We start from the raw sequence: 18,496 nt of genomic DNA on the forward strand, positions 1-18,496 counted from the left end.
TTTAATAAGCAACTCGGCGGGTGTTTGTAGAAAAACAGAGGACGCTTACCCTACCGGCGCACCTGGTCCATGCTTCCAGTTTTCAGTGGAGTCCGAGTTGCTCATTTGCTTTTGTTACTTTGTTTGTATGATTTTAGTTACTATATGTTCTTTGTTGTGTATGTCAGTTTTACATGTCTGGTCATTGTCCCTGGATTATATTCTTTTGATTACCGCTATAACCTTGGTTCCCTTGATTACTCTTTTATATTATATAATCCAAGGGGAAACAATATCTTAAATCATTGAATAGCAGTTGTACAATACTTTTATACGCTTTTTGTTCACAATCTGATCTATACTGCTAGGTAGATCGAAAACAAATAATACGTCGTCGGAGTTATCTCGGATCCAAATAAATGGATTGGTCTCAAATTTAGTATGTGGTTTTATAAAGATAGATCATACATAATAGTTGGTTTTAGGTGCTGTCTCATATAAACTTCCTGTTGTGTGATATTTTGAAATTTTCAACTATATGAAGCGATGACAAAATTTACATCACAAACATCTCGGCTCTCGGTGAACGGATGGATTTCAAATATGGTGTATTGGTTCAAATTGATTGGGCACAAGTTGTTAGTAACCTTTGGAGTATACTTAGTACGACAACAAGTACAACAAATGTGTTTTTATTAGTAAAAAAATAGTTTGTCGTTTTATGGCCTGGCGTCTATAAGACACTGTTTTCGAATCTAGAGTACTGACACCCGCATAAATGACATTTGGTTAACAACACAGCTTTTCTATACGGTTATAGTCTATCGAGAAAGATACTTGTATCATGTACATAAGCTGGTAACTTTCGGGTTCTTACAAAGACAATCTGAACTTTAATCTCTCTTTGGCCGGCTAGTTTTAGCCTTAAAAAACGGTTATGTTAACTGAGTTGTATCGTTTTTTATCGTGTTTAAATTTGCTTGTCATATGTTGGACCCATTTACGTTTTACGTGTTTAACCGGCCGAAACCGACACAGGAAATGATCGGTAGCTTCCTCTAATATTTTGTGTATTTGAATTTTGCTTTTATATATGTTAAGGCTATGTTGTGCTGTTATGCCCAGTGTTATGGACATAATATCTATAGAATTAACAAAAGGTTAATTTGTAAAGATTGTGTGCTAGAACCGAACGATGTAATTAAGTATTAAGAAGTAGTCTTAGTCAGAATCATGCAAATTTTGTAATATGTACCCCGGATATTTTGACACTCTGACCCGCACGAAGGCGGATTGTCCGTTGAAACCTGATTTAACCAAACCAATTTTGAACATTATAATAGGTTCAATTTAGGCATATGTTCGGTTTACCGAGGAAAAACAGAGGAAGCTTACCTTACCGGTGCACCAGGTCCATGCTCCCAGTTTTCAGTGGAGTCTGAGTGGCTCATTGACTTTGGTAACTTTATTTTCTTTGTTGTGTTTGTCTATTTTCCATGCCTGGTCGTTGCCCCTGGATTGCATTCCGATAGAATCTTGGTTTCCTTGATAACTCTTTTTAAAAATACACCTAATTTGATATAAATGAACTTTAAATAGTGCCTGGTTTAAACAGGTTTCAGTTTAGCGATCGGTTAAGACAAGTTTCAGTGTGATTTTAATGGAGGGTACGTAACGCGTACCTTTATTTTTATGGATAAAGAGTATAACATCTTATTTAAAAGAAAAAAAAAGGTTCGATTTACTATATCAAGTGCATAATGTTTTTAAGTACTTTTTGGGAGGAGAGGGGCTATCAACATCGTGTTCCTTTTGGACCTCTTTTTAGAAACTTAACTTTACCATTTATTTACTTTCTTCAAAAACAAGATAATGACAGGACGGTGTTTAACTATATAATTGAAGTGCTTTATCTTTTTAACCAGCCATGTCATGGACAGACGCATTTGCTTCAAATATTTATTTGAAAGACCAATTGTATTTGATGGAAAATTGTAAAGGCATTTTACAACAGAAAACGATTTCTTTTTTGCAAATAAGGGTAACAACATAATTGTCGAACACTAATCTGATTTAATAAAAGAAGTCTATATTCTTGAATTTGAAATTTTAATACAATGCAAACAAAGAGCAAATTTAATTTATTATCATGATTTTTGTTTTTGTCATAAACAAGCTATACATCTAGCTTTTGCCCGGTAACCTTCCATGCTGTCTCAAATAATATTGTATTAAAAAAAAACTATCTTCAATTCTCTGTTTTAATTTTTGTACACGAACGTTGATTTTGTTTTATATTTTTCACCATACATTTGTTTTGAATTATATTTTCTACCTCACACAAATTTTTTTTCAGTATTACCTCATGGTAAGATAAAGATTACATGATAGTACATGTACCAAGAAAAGATTAGTGTCACAGATACGTTATAATCTTGACGCATGCTAGGGAAACAGCCTCCTGTGTTTAATTTTGTTTAAATGATTTAGATATATATATAGATGTCACAGCGGTACGAGTTCGAGTCCCGCGGAGGAAACGACCAATAATTTGCTTCGCAAATTTGACGGTTCTAACATCGTTGGGAATTTTTCAGACCCTTCTATATATATATATAACGCATCTTGTTGTCATTTACAATGTACGTCGTTTAATTGAAGATACATTAATTCAAAGTCTAAGCCGTACGGATTTTCAATGGCCATATGGCCACGTGACCGTGTTATGTCATTGGTTCGCAATTCATTGATCGAGTGGTTGGAATGCGTGGGTCTTTTGCATTTTCACATGATTTCTACAACTGAGAGTGAAAATACTGAAAGTTTTGGTGTGCCAGCGAGTATATACTTAGCTTTCCTTTCCTCTATCGTCTACCTTGGACTTCAATTTTTATGAGCATTTCGGCGGGTGTTTCTAAAAAAGTAGAGGACGCTTACTCTACTGGTGCAATTGGTCCATGTTCCCAGTTTTTAGTTCAATATAACCTGGCGACAAATAAACAACAATACAGTGTCACTATTGTAGTTGTACCCTTCAGTTCAAGTCCTAAAACTAGCGTGCAAAGTAGTTGTTCATTCACCACGCGGGGATTTTTGCCTAACGAAAATGTAAAGCTGACAGAAAACGAGTCTTCTTACTTTTAAAACACGATTATTCACCCATGTACAGATCATTTGACCACTCAGCATCATATATACAAGCTATTCTCGAAGATTTATTAATATCTTCGGGCACGTATGTACATTTTCAATGTACCCAAATGGAGATTGAGAACCAATGGCGTAGCACTTCCGTATATCCGTATATGGTAATTTTGCTTTACTTCTGGTTTTCATTTATGTATTTTAATTAGGTCGTCGTGAAAACAAAAATTATTTCAACTTGATGAGAAAACGTTTATTACACTCGTATCTACACATACTATAGTTTTTATAAATATAAACGTTTATAAAATGATATTTTTGTGTCACGTCTCCTTTAATACTTATCAATTAATTAAAATAATAAAAGAGGCTTTCATATTAAACAATGCATGTTGACATGGATTCTATTAAATTAGACTAAAACTGTTTTGGTGAGCCTATTTCCTTTAAATTCAAGACAAAACCGACTACTATATCATATTTATAAATATGCAGGAGTTGCATTAGCAGTTTCCACTGTGTGTTTAAATAATGATAATTATTCCTATGATGATTTACTGCAAACACATATTTTTTTTTAATTCATGACTTTTGTAAGCCTCAATTACCAGCTGTTGTAATATATTTCCTTGTAAATTTACTGACGAAAAGGTCCATCATTCGGAATCTATACCGACAGAATTCCTTAGATGGTGATAGTTCGATTGTTCAATTAGCCCACTGATTTCACTACATTGCATTCAAACTATTCTCTTTTATTACCTTGTTCAAACTTCTAAATCCACTACTGTGATATCTATTCTAAATAAGCAATCACTTTACTATTATTTAGTATACAATGTATTCGATGTGTTTTGTGCTTGGCGAATTCTACTTTGTTCTTCGAATATGGCACCTAAAGTTGTTTGTTGCACGATGAACTGAACGCCTGAATGTCGGTTTTCCTCTACAGAAGGTTGTCTTATTCTTAAGCTTGAATGTGAATTATTAGTAGAATCTATTGATCCTGTATCAGACTCCAAAATGTCTTCTGTATTTGGAATTGTAGTGACAACCCGGTTTTTCTGTTTTACCGAACTTGCTCCGCATCCCATTGTTGCTTGGAACAAATATAAAACTAAGCCAATATTATATACAATTTAGCAATCAATGTTTAGTACGTATTAGCTTTATAATGACATTTTAGGAATGATTTCCCTAAATAGTAATTGGTTATGATTTATTTCTATCAATCGACGGTAACCGGGATCAGTATTATTTTTATTTCATTTTATTGTTTTATATATCATATTCTTGACATGTTTATGTGTTTTAAACTGTTCAAACATAGATAAGTATTTTCTTATAATGTGCAATATTTCTTTAATTGATTGAGCAATATTTCTACTTTACTTTTGGACAAAATTACCGAACACTACAACGACTTAAAATCAAGTCAAGTCAAATCCAAAATAAATCTGGCAAAATAAATATCACACAACCAGATTAGCCGGCACCGCAATGGTCCTAACTTGGTATAGGTATTTCACGAAAGGGTGGGTTAAATCGAGGTTTTACAGGGCGCTAAACTCCCCCTCTTCATATACATTCATGATAATTGGAGAAAAACTTCCCAGTTCATAAAATGTGATGATTCCGCATTCTATCATTGTTCCCCTTTATCTTATGGTCAAATCGGTTACACGGTATTTGGCTTTTAATCAGTGATTAGTAGCAGAGGAACAGCATAGCAACATGCGTCTGAAAAGCAGAAATGGCTTTATGCAAAACTGCGTGGTCTGTATTACAGTCGATCGGTTTACATGAATGTTTGAAATCGTTGTGAAGATAATGCTGTTCTACACGTCTGTTTTATCTAAGAATTATCGGGTGCTAGCTTTGTAAATTACTGATCCGATCAATGTAGATATAATTAGCTCATAAAATGATATTTTGTTATTTTCTAGTAGAAAATTACCATTAAAATTACCATTTATTGACATAAGCGACGAACTTAACATAAATAAGTTGACAATGGTTCTAAAATACAGACAGTCCTAATGAATTTTGGGAATGTGAATATTGTAAGATACTTAAGGCACGTCAATAAAGGGTAATTCTTAGGCATTGATTTTGGAGAAGCAATTAACAGTCATTCATTAGATTTAGTAATCAGACAAAACATGAAATTAAATTGATCAAAGTTAACGAAACTAATTAAAGAAAAGAAACAGGCTGTTATAAGAACATCATGAAAATGAAAATGTAGATTTTCGGAATTAAAATTGTTCTAACTTGATGCGAAAAACTTCTTATATTGGGGAATGAGGTCTGGTGAACTGGTTGTCTGCACCGCAAGTGATACACGTGATCAATACTGAGGTTACAGACCACCAATTCAACCAATGAGCATTCGGAACGTACGCAAAAATAGTCCTACGCAGAAACTACCCCTGTTCCTCATAGTGCTGTGAAAAAAGTTCTCATCTTATTTTAAAAATTTAAACAGTTTCTGAAAGGAAAAACATTTCTGTACATTTTGCTTCTTGTAATGTGAAGCCTAATCTCCATAATGATTTTTAAATATACCCCTGTCTTGTGAAAACACTGGGATTTCCCATGCTATTTATAGACCCTTCACTTCCGGTGACCAGTACTGCACTGCAAGTCTGCTAACCCCACATGCCATTCTGAGGATTGTGAGCTGACATATGTAGAATCATGCTGATATATAGTCCTCTGCAGGTTAAAGTTAAGGTAAAGTCCAGAGAAGCCATTGAATATTGTGAAATTAGCATAGAAGCCTATGGAAAGTGGAATTAGTGGTTTTTAGCCTTAAGTTGAAGCCATGGCAAAATGAAAAGTTTCTTGAAATAGCTTTAAACTACTTGAAGATCTTGTTAACTTTGCCATGAGAGGAATACACTACAAAAATCCTTCAAAATATGCATTTTTTTAAGTTATAGGTCCAAATTATGGAAAATTGGTCTTTTTGGCTGATTTTTATGTCCTATCTTGTAAAAAGTGTAGAAAATTTAGTAAAAATATCAAATATTAAACTTTGAGGGCTATATTTACCTAAATATGGTGGTAATAAGCACTTGAAATCAAGTTTTGTGTAGATTTGAGCAAAAATTAGGTTAGAAATGAGGAAAAACTCACTTTCATTACTGCGGTTAAGGCCATATCAGCATTCCCCTATGGCAACATGGAAAATCCATTATTGAGTACTTTTTTTGCTTTGGGTGCCCTTTACTGGTCATGTTTTAATGTGAAAACACTGTATTTACAAATTTAAAGCCAAATATATCACCTTTTGTGAAAATTTAAAGATTTAGGATTTTTGACATGTGATGAAGAAAAAGGGGGAGGCATGTCAGAAATAAATTTTTAAAAATAGACCAATTTTTTAGAAAATGATTACTTTTAAAACTATTTCTTCATTAATATTGTTAAAAAACAAGTTGTGATTGATATTTTTTATTTGAAAAGTCAGAAAAAGTTCTTTGCAAATATTTAATGCATTTAAGTATGGTAGAATATTGTCACTTTTTTGCTCACACAACTTGGTTACCCTATATTTAAAAATCAAATATTTCACTGAAACTTCGCAAATGCATTCAGTATGTGTGTAGGAAGATACCTGTATAGTTATTTATTTTTTTCTAAGACAAAAAGTGACCCTTTAGGTTACAGACCACCAATTCAACCAATGAGCATTCGGAACGTACGCAAAAATAGTCCTACGCAGAAATTACCCCTGTTCCTCATAGTGCTGTGAAAAAAGTTCTCATCTTATTTTAAAAATTTAAACAGTTTCTGAAAGGAAAAACATTTCTGTACATTTTGCTTCTTGTAATGTGAAGCCTAATCTCCATAATGATTTTTAAATATACCCCTGTCTTGTGAAAACACTGGGATTTCCCATGCTATTTATAGACCCTTCACTTCCGGTGACCAGTACTGCACTGCAAGTCTGCTAACCCCACATGCCATTCTGAGGATTGTGAGCTGACATATGTAGAATCATGCTGATATATAGTCCTCTGCAGGTTAAAGTTAAGGTAAAGTCCAGAGAAGCCATTGAATATTGTGAAATTAGCATAGAAGCCTATGGAAAGTGGAATTAGTGGTTTTTAGCCTTAAGTTGAAGCCATGGCAAAATGAAAAGTTTCTTGAAATAGCTTTAAACTACTTGAAGATCTTGTTAACTTTGCCATGAGAGGAATACACTACAAAAATCCTTCAAAATATGCATTTTTTTAAGTTATAGGTCCAAATTATGGAAAATTGGTCTTTTTGGCTGATTTTTATGTCCTATCTTGTAAAAAGTGTAGAAAATTTAGTAAAAATATCAAATATTAAACTTTGAGGGCTATATTTACCTAAATATGGTGGTAATAAGCACTTGAAATCAAGTTTTGTGTAGATTTGAGCAAAAATTAGGTTAGAAATGAGGAAAAACTCACTTTCATTACTGCGGTTAAGGCCATATCAGCATTCCCCTATGGCAACATGGAAAATCCATTATTGAGTACTTTTTTTGCTTTGGGTGCCCTTTACTGGTCATGTTTTAATGTGAAAACACTGTATTTACAAATTTAAAGCCAAATATATCACCTTTTGTGAAAATTTAAAGATTTAGGATTTTTGACATGTGATGAAGAAAAAGGGGGAGGCATGTCAGAAATAAATTTTTAAAAATAGACCAATTTTTTAGAAAATGATTACTTTTAAAACTATTTCTTCATTAATATTGTTAAAAAACAAGTTGTGATTGATATTTTTTATTTGAAAAGTCAGAAAAAGTTCTTTGCAAATATTTAATGCATTTAAGTATGGTAGAATATTGTCACTTTTTTGCTCACACAACTTGGTTACCCTATATTTAAAAATCAAATATTTCACTGAAACTTCGCAAATGCATTCAGTATGTGTGTAGGAAGATACCTGTATAGTTATTTATTTTTTTCTAAGACAAAAAGTGACCCTTTAGGTTACAGACCACCAATTCAACCAATGAGCATTCGGAACGTACGCAAAAATAGTCCTACGCAGAAATTACCCCTGTTCCTCATAGTGCTGTGAAAAAAGTTCTCATCTTATTTTAAAAATTTAAACAGTTTCTGAAAGGAAAAACATTTCTGTACATTTTATAGATGCATTTTGCTTCTTGTGATGTGAAGCCTAATCTCCATAATGATTTTTAAATATACCCCTGTCTTGTGAAAACACTGGGATTTCCCATGCTATTTATAGACCCTTCACTTCCGGTGACCAGTACTGCACTGCAAGTCTGCTAACCCCACATGCCATTCTGAGGATTGTGAGCTGACATATGTAGAATCATGCTGATATATAGTCCTCTGCAGGTTAAAGTTAAGGTAAAGTCCAGAGAAGCCATTGAATATTGTGAAATTAGCATAGAAGCCTATGGAAAGTGGAATTAGTGGTTTTTAGCCTACTGACATTCATTAGGCATCCTTTTATGTGCGAAATCGATAGTTTAATTGTAAATGTACTAAACATTTGGGTCGATCGGGGAAGATCGTTATGATGTATCCATCTGCGCCATAAAAACTGATTTATTTTCAATGTGGCATAGTTTTCCATCCTCGTTTGTCTGTTCCGGACTTGACTTTTTATGAGCAACTCGACGGGTGTTTCTTGAAAAGCAGAGGACGCTTACCCTACCGGTGCGTCTGGTCCATGCTCCAAGTTTTCATATTGAATGTTGAAAACATGTAAACGTCCTCCACAGCCCACATAAATATCTCTTTTTTCATTGCAACAAATATCGATCGGGTCAATTATTTTATTCAGCCGTAATTGCAATGTTCCATATTAATTGAAAATGAGAAAAGGAGTGCTTGTCATTATTACACACACGTCCCCATTAATATTTTCTGCAGCTCTAAAATCGAAAGTAGGAGTATATAGTTGCAAGTCAAGTTTAATGAACTCTGACATGTCCTGATTATCATCATATCTGCAGACGAGGTACTGGTAAAAAGGTCCTAATATAACCTTTATTGTAGCTAAAATCAGAAGTTGTCTACTATGATATTTACATATATCTATAGGTAAAAAGCCGGGATGAGTTGGTTTGGATGTTATGGACTTTAAACTGTCCGGCGCTTGCCATAACAATAAATTGAATTCATTTATAAACAATGTTTCTTCAATTGTAATAATTGCAAACGACATGATTTTACCTGTATCACCATCAAGTATACATTTATACTCCACGGTTGAAATTTCATCATCCTGAAATCTGAAAATTGAATACGGTGTCGCCGCCCATATTGTGTTTTCGTCTTCTATCCATATTTTTATAATACAATCTAAAAAATCTATAAAAGGGCTGGTTGATCTTGTATTAATTATTTTGCTTTCTTGAATTGGTACTTGTGCTGATTCAAATGGTTCTAATTGCAGATTTCTCTGCTCTCCACTTACAATTTGCGAGTTTGTATTTTCTGAAAGCGATTTAGTTGGTTTTGCTTTCATCTTGCTTCCTCCACATCCCATGACTGTAGTATTCTAATCATAAAACAGGCGCTTTCCTAAGTAGTTGGTCGTACCTTTTATGATTATGTCATATTAAAAACATCGACAGTACATGTTATAAATTACATGTTTTATTTTCATTTATGTTCGTGATTTATACAAATCTAATCATAAAACAGTCATTTAGGGAATTTTATATTTATATATATCTTTCGCTTTTCTACTTTTCTTCTACTTATTCTACTCCCGGTTTGTTTGATACTGAATACAAACTAATAATGAAACACGAATCTGTGGTGCACCTCAGACGATCCTTATAATGGAAAAGCTCCTTTAGTGTCGCTTTTAAGTTAAAACCTTGTAACCTATTACTTTATCATGCATCTCTATAGTCGTTTTTTTTATACTGATCGAAAGTAAACCAAATAACAAGTTTTTTTTTTCAAAGGGACGTAACCCACCAACATCCGACAACCTGGTTTGCGGTCTTTTTGAGAAAAAGGAAAACAGTAAACATTTTTCTTGGAAACATAGACCATTTCCAGTTCGTTAAGTACCTGAATGGTTTGCAATAAGTTATTTAAAAGTATCCAAGTATTAACCGCGGCTCTTATAAATTGAATATTGGAATTTAAAGACTACTGCTGTCCGTTCCTCCAATTTGACAGCAAACAAGTCTGTCGGATGACAATTTTGTAGAAAGTTACTCACCTTTGCTTAAAATCTTAAAAAAAAAAACAAAGCCAAAGACGGGAATATGAAAAAGGACTATTTAAGCAGTATAATAAAACCAAACGCACCAGTTTTGTCAATGGAATTAAACAAAAGTGTGCATTGTGCTTTTAAAAAAAAACATAGTAAATAACATTGTATAAAGCAAAACAAAAATGTTTCTTGTAATTCCGTATTTTTTTCATCTAGTTTAAGGCAAATAAATAAAATATATTAAAGCTGCTTTCAACATATCAATGTAATAGTTTAAACTATCTCTTTTATATATCGACTTAAGGAATACGCGATACTTTTTAATATACGCTTTGTATCTGCATTGTAAGTTTTAAACAACCGCTTTTTTTATTTTTTAAGTCATTACTGATGTACGCCACTTCAAACAGAACAATTTTGAGCGATTTATGCTTCAGAGCATCACATCTATCCGACGTTGCTAAATCATTCAAAAGAAAAAAAAAAGATCAAATATGATGCGTTAACAAAATAGAGTTGCAAATACATCAATTAAATCGTACAACGACCGCAGAGTTCAACTTTGAAAAGATTTGTCAAGTACGGGTAGGTACACCATTCAAGCTGAATACTGGTCAGAGTTTAGATCGTCATAAAATTTGACACAGAATAAGATTCTAATACAGATTGAAACTATTTAAAGAACTGAATGAAAATTTTATTTCATTCAGACATTTCCCTAATTTGCCCCAATCCCCATAATCAAAAATTAAACAAGAGTTTGCACAAAAGATCGCACTAAGAATTCCTCCACTCAACCATGAAAAGAATCAAGGCACTTAGCCGATAATAGATGAGAGAGGAACATGAAAAGGGGAGAGATAGTACAAGGCAAAATAAAAAAAGCAATATACCAAATATATTAAGATTCCTTCATACGGAAGCTGAAAAATCTGATACGAAAATTTCCATACTGTACTGCCTGAAAAATTTATGAAGTTGATCGATAAACAGGAAGTAGATTAACAAGGAACCTGAAAACTGTTACGAAAAATGTAAAAGATGGGCGGACAAGGTGCTTAAATTATGGTTCCCAAACAAGTAAAATAATACCCTTAGTTTCATATATGTAAAATCAAATGGGATGAATCTTTGATATTATGATAATATCAGTGAACACCTACAGTTTTGATAATACAATTGAATAGGTAAATTAATTGAACTATACATTTCTTGTCTGAGTATTCACTTTTTTTCGATTTTGAATTTCATAAAAGGCAGGCTAATGTCCCTTTTCCTTTCCCCGGATCCAACCTTGAAAACATACATAGAAATCAAAAGCGAATAAGTAATGTAAGTCCCCCAAAACTATTTCAATGAATCTTACTTATATATAAATTTGTTAGTTATAATGGTTGTAGAAATTAAAAAACATTTAAATTCCTCCACACATAATATACAATATTTAAAACTTACTCCATTATATTCAAATAAATGACAAAAACCATTTTAACCCCGCTAAACCTCAAAAGATATAAATACAAATTTAGTATGCAAGTATATTGAGTAACACCTAACAATAGAACAATTTGTGTGCTTGCAATTTCATCCAAGTATTTTTACCTCATCTCTTGGGCAATTATGATATAATTCATACACACTTTTGATTCAATTTTGAACACGTTTAAATTTAAGAAGTATTGACACAACATTAAAACTTAACTATACCCCTACAAACAAACTTTGGGGTAAATAGATTTCACCATGGCTGTCCGTTTGTCAGTTTGCAACTAATTTCTAAGCGGTTTGCAGAATTTTAATGAAACTTTGAGGAATGTAACACAACAACATGGAGATATGCATACTGTCAGTATGATGATGAGGTACTTAGGCATTTTTCAGCAAAACTTGGTCTGATGATTTGTCCGCAACTTCTTCTCGACGACATCCAGAAATGTTATGAAGCTTGGTGGCATGTTAATTACGATATTAGAATGTGCATAATCAGGATTTTATGCTTGGGCAAACATTGTAGACATAACGGCTGGTGAACGTAGGTATTTTATTTTAGCAAATCTGGGTCTAATACGTTGTCTGTACCTCCTCCTTAACAACTTGGAAGATTGTAATTGATTGATACGGTAAATACCATACACATTTCGTACCAATTGAAACTTCATTCTCTTTGACAGTCACTATAATTTGCAACCTGATTATCCAGCCTAATTGATTACAAATTGCATACTGATCCATGCTACTTTCCAGAACGTACTTCTAACGGTATGCGTGCTGTCGGCGTATCGGTACCTATCAGCAATAAGATTTCGCAACTGTTAATTTCCGGTATTTTGATATCGGCGAGATGATGAAACTTTCGTAGATCTCGGGCTTTTGCGACTGATTTAAGGGAAATCGGTCTACCAAACTTTCGTCAAATCTATTTCATCTCCTTTATTACTAATTGACTTAGCTTTAATATCAAGTTCTCGTCCATCATGTTTAACCTTCTGTGAAGTGGCTGTTGTCATGCTAAACGAAACCGGTCGGTTTTTAACATTTAAGTATGTGTCTTTGTAAGAATCATGCAAAATTTGAAAAAAAATGTGATACACCCCAAAAAAGGCTACATATTTTTATTTTTGTAATTAAGTTGTTTTATGGGTCTATACCATGAAATAGGTAATTATTCATTCAAATCTGCCTGATCTTAGGAGATAATCAACTTTGAAAATCCAATAGATTCTATTGTATTTGAGTGTCGTTTGCAGTGCATTCTATATAATTTTTATCTCTTAAGAACACGGGGTATATGAAAAACTGAATGTTAATTTCTGTTTAACAAAATCTCAAAAATAAAAATATGTAGGCTTTTTACTCATGAATCACATTTTGCATGATTCTTAGCTGGAGTGCTACTTCACTTCTCATCTAAACAGTTGTCACACAAAATCTTGTCTGCGCCATCGTCAATCAGTGTATATGTAGTACATGTATTTCCGTTTGAGCCCTTAACTACAACGGGTTCGATTCCTAGAAAGTTCTTAACGTTTGACTCGCTAGTGGTACAGTGGACGCGAACTACCGTAGTGTCGTGATCAACGTCAGATTTTACCCATTTATGAAGTATAATCATTACAACAATTTGAAACAGTGCATGTTTTAGGCTTTCTACAATCTTTAGCAAAATTCTTACCACGTAAACAATTGTAACATAATGTCAACTTACTAACAAATTTAGTTCTTTCTGTTAAAGACATTGACTTAAATTTGTCACAGTTTTCTATAAATCTACATGTACCTTAACAACACAGACACTTCTTTTCTGATCTCAAATTCTTATTTACATGTGTATCATTCAGAGTAAATGTGAATACTTTCTCCTTGACTTCATGTTTACATTTAAAATCTGCTTTTATTCTCTTGAGAAAAAAATTATACATAGACGCAGCTATGCGGGATTTCTGGTTAATAAACTTTGACCAATCTGAAAATCGTGGTTGTCTACCTGACTCTGTAATACAATGAGCAATATCCACCCATTTCACCCTCCAATGCATAGACAAACCTTTGACAATTTTTCTCAAAATATCTGAATTATCAATGTCTGATATATAAACTAATGGAGACAAAGTGATTTCACATTTCAGCATTTCAAAGCGATAACTTAGAAAGTGACTCTACATCATGTGTTTTGATTTGCGAACCATTTATAAGTTTATATATGACCTAGCTGTTAAATGTGATCTACCACAGCGTAAATGTAAAATTGATCTAGCACGCTTATAACCTTCTGAAGCTATTGTTACTGACTCTACTTTCTAGATGTGTTTCAAAATTCTTTATAAATTTACTATAGTCTATTGGTTTTCCATCAAATATCAGTAACTAGGGTTTAGGCAAATCAAATCCCTCTTGCAGTGTAGACGCCTTGCGCTGAAATGCTGAATCTATATTGCTGATGTTGGACACTGAATCGTTTGCTGTGCTCCTCTGAAATATTACATCCGGGCTCATGAAAAGTTTGATTTGTGCTGTCAATCAAATTGTCACTTTTATCTCCAAGAAGCGTAATTTTGATATTGCTGTACTATTCTATGTGGCTGTTTTCTTCGTCTTCGGGTGATTTCTCGGATACACCAATCCAGTCATTAAATCTATACTTGAACTCCATGAAGTTTTTACACCAGCTTTCAACTAGTCCACTCGACCAGCTAGACTATAAAAGACCCTTCTATCAGTTTACGTTATCTTCCCTGTATTAATTTGATCCGATGGAGCAGTGTAGCGAATATAGTCGTAAAATTCTGAGACGTTTATACATGTTAAAGTAAGCACATATATATATATATATATATATATATATATATATATATATATATATATATATATATATATATATATATATATATATATATATGATTACTTTTATTCTGATTTAGATACGCAAAAATTCATTGTTTTATAACGCATACATTTTTGAGGCTGACTTTATAGATGATCTGATCAGAAAGAAAGAATATCGTTTGGCTAGATCCTTCAATCTCAGTTTCCGCTATATAGATGACGTATTATCTTTAAACAATCCTAATTTCGGGGATTTGATACATCGCATCTACCCAAAAGAACTTGAGATAAAGGATACTACAGACACTGTGCAGTCAGCCTCATATCTTGACCTACACTTATAAATCGATGGTAAAGGAAAACTATTGACCAAACTTTACGACAAACGTGATGACTTTTCATTCAGAATTGTCCACTTTCCTTTCATCTGTGGCAACATCACTTCGGCTCCTGCGTATGGAGTGTTCATATCACAACTCATACGTCATGCCAGAGCTTGCCGAAACTACGCAGACTTTTTGTATCGCGCTAGAACTTTAACAAATAGTCTTCTGGAACAGGATTATGTTGTTACAAGATTAAGTCATCACTACAGAAGTTTTATGGTCGTCATCATGAACTCGTGGATCGTTATGGTGTATCCATCAGCACCATGAGAACTGATTTATTCAATGGGTCATAGTTTTCCTTTCCTCGTTTGTCTATTCCGGACTTGACTTTTTATGAGCAACTCGGCGTGTGTTTCTAGAAAAGCAGAGGACGCTTACACTACCGATGCACCTAGTCCATGCTCCCAGTTTTTAGTGGAGTCCGAGTTGCTCATTTACTTTTGTTACTTTGTATTTATGATTTTAGTTACTTTTCGTTCTTTGTTGTGTATGTCTGTTTTCCATGTCGGGTCTTTGTCACTGGATTACATTCTTTTGATTACCGCTATAACCTTGGTTCCCTTGATTACTCTTAATATGTATAGAAATATTAAGTTCACGCTATCCAATATCTAAAAGAGAACATGTGAAAACAGAAAAAAGTCATATATTAAGCTGTAAGCACAGAGAGATGCAATTCAATCATTATAATATTTACGCAATTATTGATTCTGGTGCATCCAACATGAGACATGTGCTAAAACTTTGTATTGTAAAGTTTATATCTTACATTATTAAAGGAGATATGACAGAAACAAAAATCCATTTCCAATTTTTGGTTTATTTGATTTATTACACCTAATCTATATCATAAAAACTCCCCTTGTAATCACTTACATGATTTCATTGAAGATAAATTGATTCAAAGTCGACGATGACCAAAGCCGTACGAATTTTAATTAGCCACGTTGTCACGTGACCGTGCTACGTCATTGGTTGTCAAGTCATAGATCGACTGGTTGAAATACGTGGAGCTTCTGCACTTTTTACATGATTTTTACCAATGAGAGTGACAATATTGAAAGTTTTGTTTTCTCAGCGAACATATACTTACAGTTGTATCAATTTAAACAACTTCGAGAAGTAAAATGATAAACAATGACAGAAATATATAACTTTTACATGTATGAAGTGTAGACACCACAGAGAGACGACATCACTTCTTTTCAAAGATCAAATAGAAATATTTTATTATATCATGTACGATTTTTACAGATAGTAAATTAAATTCGCATTCTGAGATTTAAACTGTTCCGATTTCGATCTTCAATGAAAATATAGATTTCATGCTTTTTTACGGTACGGTACTCCTAACAAATGTATCAGTACCCCGCAAGTACAGCTATAGGATGATACTAACATGTTTATTTCTATTGCTTTTTGATGAATTATATTTGCGAAACCATAAAGGTTTCGTGCTGAAGTTTTCTCGTGTTCCAAATCTCTTATGCTAAAATTAAATATTTTAACTGACCTATAAAAAAATGTGTTCCTACCAGAAATTAAAGCTCCTATAAACTCACCTAGGGTCGCCTATTTTGATATATGTATTGTGTCAAATTCTCCATGTAAGTTGTCTTATTTCAAAATTCGCGAGGCAAAAGAAATGCAATTTTATTTAAAAAATAAAATGTTTGTGTCATGTCTCTTTTATTATTTGATTTTGATAAAGTGGTAAAATCAAAGGACAAAATGGGAACTGTATTGTAGCAAAATATCTTTCTTCATAAAAAAAAATTACAATAATATTTATATACAGGGAATTCGGACTTAATACGATGTTTCGATTGTGGAGGTGGTCTTGAGTGGTTGGAGTCTAGTGATGATCCGTGGGTGGAACATGCTCACTTGTTCCCGGAATGCAAATACAGCGTCAACAGAAAGGCGACACATTTGTCAACAAAATACAAAACAGAAAAAAGGTATTTTTCTAAAAAGATAGATTATTTCAAAATATTGATCTTTTACAATTTTTGCTGAACACATATTTATTACTTTTTGAGCTCACCAAGGCCATGCGAGCTATTACCATCATCTGGCATCCGTCGTCTTTAACACTTTTTAAAACTCTTCTCTCTGACACTGCTTTGCCAATTGGAACCAAACGTGGTATGAATGAAAGTCTTACCAGTCTTGAATAGTCTTAAAGAAATCTTGACCAGTCTCAAATGAATCTCAAACTGTCTCGATAACACATATTTAACAATTTAGGACTGACAACAATCATAGTTTAAGAATTCAAAGATAAATCCACTGTATCTCTTCTATGCATGAATTGCCTTTTGCATAATTTTTTTTGGAGACTTACCTAATTATTCAGGTTATAGGAAAGAACATTCAAAGTGATTCTATGATATGGAAAACATCAAAGTTTGGATGGAAGAATTTGAAAAGAAAGTCAAATAAAACTACTTTAACTGAAAAATGTGATGTTTCACCGCTGCGTGTGAAGTAAAAAAATATATTAAATACAATTTATTCTGCCTAATTTAAATCAATGCATGCATACACACATTTTCGGGTAGACAACAGATTCTACATACTCTTAGATTTAACCAACAATATTGTGCTGAGAAAATGAATCAGTAACAACTAAAAAATGTAAAATTTTGCCCAAAATTGTGCAGATTATAGCTTAAAAACCCGTTTGTGGTCACCTCTGAAGCCCGTCCATTTTAAATACTCCTGTTCAGCTCCGACGTTATTTTCAAAAAGAATCTGAATCGCTTTTCGGTGTATCGTAACACCGCTCAGGTGTCCTGGGTACACACAAGACCAGATAAAAATTCTAAGTACCTGTATGTGACGTTCATCATTATACTATAGAAAATTGTATACTAGTATTTACGCTATTCAGCCAATATACAATATACCGTGCAACCGGTCCTGGCTCGTGGCACTTATTACGATCATCGAAATCACAATACAGATATTACTTTCATAGATTGTGAACAAAATTGTGCAGATTATAGCTTGAAAACCCGTTAGTAGTAACCTCTGAAGCCAGTCGTTTTTAAACACTCTTGTTCAGTGCATCTTAACACCGCTAATGAGTCCTGGGTACACACAGGACCAGATGAAAACACTAGATACCTGTATGGGACGGTCATCATTATACCAGATAAAATTGTATACGAGTATTTACGCTATTCAGACAATTTACAATATACGGTACAATCGGCCCGGCACGTGGAATTAATTACGATCCTCGAAATTACAATACCTACATGTTCTACTTGAATCACATAAGCGATAAACATGGTACCGTATAAAATGATAATGTTGTATCATTATTATACAGATTCATGTTGATATATAATGTTCGTGTGATAGATTAATTACATAAAAATAATAGAATTCTTCTTTTCTCTTCTTTTGTTTGTTTTTTTATGTTGTGTGCGTTTTTTTTTATAAAATAAAAATTATAG

At 33.2% G+C, this 18,496-nt stretch overlaps 1 protein-coding gene across 1 annotated transcript in view; it reads left to right on the plus strand.

The window, feature by feature from the left end:
• LOC148602813 (uncharacterized) overlaps window positions 1–18,496 on the plus strand; it is a 55,669-nt gene that overhangs the window by 4,441 nt on the left and 32,732 nt on the right. The gene's annotated exons all lie outside the window — the stretch shown is intronic.

This window comes from Perna viridis, chromosome 11 (genome assembly GCF_037379345.1).
Source record: "Perna viridis isolate PV_CMFRI_1.1 ecotype Kerala chromosome 11, ASM3737934v1, whole genome shotgun sequence".
In the NCBI taxonomy this organism is placed as follows: domain Eukaryota; kingdom Metazoa; phylum Mollusca; class Bivalvia; order Mytilida; family Mytilidae; genus Perna; species Perna viridis.